The sequence below is a fragment of the Octodon degus genome, unplaced genomic scaffold, assembly GCF_000260255.1.
Source record: "Octodon degus isolate 3935 unplaced genomic scaffold, OctDeg1.0 scaffold00018, whole genome shotgun sequence".
Classification (NCBI taxonomy): Eukaryota; Metazoa; Chordata; class Mammalia; order Rodentia; family Octodontidae; genus Octodon; species Octodon degus.
The window spans coordinates 19,735,167-19,737,743 of record NW_004524594.1 but is presented as its reverse complement, the minus strand read 5'-3'; positions in this window follow the sequence as shown (position 1 = coordinate 19,737,743).

Sequence of the window (2,577 nt, the reverse complement as noted above, 5' to 3'; positions counted from 1 at the left end):
AGCTCTCCACACACTCACCGGACCTGGGCTAGGACTGGGTCTTATCAGTATATTATTGAAGATTTTTATGTCTATGTCTTTTAGTGATAGTTTTCTTTTTTTGGTTGGATTTTTCTCTAGTTTGGGTAATGCTTGCTTCCAGGAATGAATTTGGGAGAATTTCTTTTCTTTTTTTTTTTTTGGAACCAGGGATTGAACTCAGGCCCTTGAGCTTGCCAGGGAAGCGCATATTCCACTGTGCCATCTCCCCAGCCCCAAATTTGGGAGTATCTTTTCCCTTCAATGCAATTGAAATTTGAGAAGTAGCAACATGAGATCTCCTTTAAATTTCTTATAGAATCCATCAAGGCCTGGATTTTCCTTTTTGGTTGGTGTTTAATTACATATTCAATTTCATTGACTAATACTGGCTTATTTAGAATTTTTATATCTTCTTGAGTCAGCTTTGGTCACTCCTATGTATTTAAAAAAACTGTCCATTTTTTTTCCTGTGTTTTCCACCTTAGTAGCACATGTGCTCTTGAAATAGGTTTTGGTGGTCTTCTGAATTTCTGTAGGATCTCTTGTGGTTTCACTGTTTTCATTCCTAAATGCACCAATTTGAGTCTTTTCTGTACTTTTTTTATTTTTAATAAGATTGGTGTCTTTGTTACTTCTCTCTCATTGCTGGGATAAAATAGCCTTGCCCGAACTTAAATAATGAAAGGTTTATTTATTTATTTATATTTTTATTTATTTATTTACTTTGGAAAGGTTTATTTAGATCGCAATTTGTGGAGGTCGCAGTCTGCAATCAGCTGGCTCCAAGGCAGGGTTGTGCGGCAGAAGTGCAACAGTTCATGGTGTTAGAAGACAGAAAAGCAACTAGAGAAAAAGGGGAGAACGTGCCCTTTTCCTCCCTTACATTGTAAGCAGGCTACCCCCACCACCACACACACTCCGGGTGGGTGTAGCACTCGCACCATCTCCACGCCCTCCTTGTGCACAGGATGAGGGTGTTTAAAAAGTGAGGACCCAGACCCCCCAGTGAGCCACTTAAACCTCTGACCTTCTCAAGTCCACATAATGAACAACATCCTGGTGGTAAGGTATGTCTTCTACACCCTAGGACGTAGAACTGCTGAGTTACTCAGTTAAGTTTTTCTATCTTACTAGAAAGCATGTTATCGAAATAGGCTTTGGTGAGCTTCTGGATTTCTGTAGAATCTGTTGTGGTTTTACCCTTTTTATTCCTAATTGCATGCATTTGAGTCTTTGGTTTCCTTTTTTGATAAGGTTGGCTAAGGTTTTGCCAATTTTATTTAATCTTTCAAAGAAACCAACTCTCTGACTCATTGATTCTTTATATTGTTTTCTTAGTTTACATTATATTACTTTCTGCTCTGATCTTTATAATTCCTCCTTTATACAAGATTTAGGCTAGACTTGCTCTTCTTTTTCTAGAAGATTGAGGTTTAACATTAAGTTGTTTATCTGACCTCAATCTGTTTTTCTTTTCTTTTCTTTTCTTTTTTTCTTTTTTTTGGTGGAACCGGGGATTGAACTCAGACCCTTGTGCTTGCCAGGGAAGCGTTTATTCCACCGAGCCATCTCCCTGGCCCCTCAGTCTGTTTTTCTGATATGGATATTCACTACTATAAGTTTCCCTTTTAGGACTGCTTACATTGCATCCCATAAGTTCCAGTATGTTGTTTTGGCACTATTATTTAATTGTAGAAAAAGTATAATTTTTTTGTGTGTGACAGGGTCCTCCTATGTAGCTAGCCTTGAACTTGTGGTGATCCTTAGGCATCAGCTTCCTGAGTGCTAGGATCACAGGTGTGAATCACCACAACCAGCTTCTAATTTTTAAAAAAATTTCATCTATGACCCAATGGTTGTTCAAGAGCATCATGTTTAATTTCCATGTGTATATGAAGTTTTTATAGTTTCTTTTGCTGTTGATTTCCAATTTCATTGCATTATGGTCTGATAATATGTATGGGATAATTTAAATTTATTTACATGTATTTAAGCATGTTCTGTGAGCTGGTATGTGATTATTTTGGAGAACATCCTTGTGCAGCTGAGAAGAGTGTATATTCTGGTGTTGTGGGGTGGAACATTCTTAGACATTATTTGTTGAAAAGTTTGGTTTAGTCCTAACATTTCATTGTTGATTTTTTTGTTTAGTTGATTTGTCTTTTTATGTTATTGGGGTATTGAGATTCTCTAATACAATTGTATTAGTGCTTATTTGATTTTTCATGTACCTTAACATTTGTTGTATATAGTTGGGTGTACTGGTATTTGTTGCATATATATTTATGATTTTTAATCCCTTCCTTTTGGATTGTTCCCTTTGTAAGGCTGTAGTGACCATCTTTATCACATTTAAACGGTCTTGGCTTGAAGTTCTCTTTGTTTGCAAATAGAATAGCTACCTGGTTTTTTCTGGGTTCCTGTCCCATGGAGTATTGTTTTCCATCCTTTGATTTTTAGTCTATGAGTTTTTAAAAATTAAATGTGTTTCTTGTATGCAGCACATTGTTGGATCTTGCTTCTTGATCCCTTCTGACAGTCTGTTTCTTTTAATTG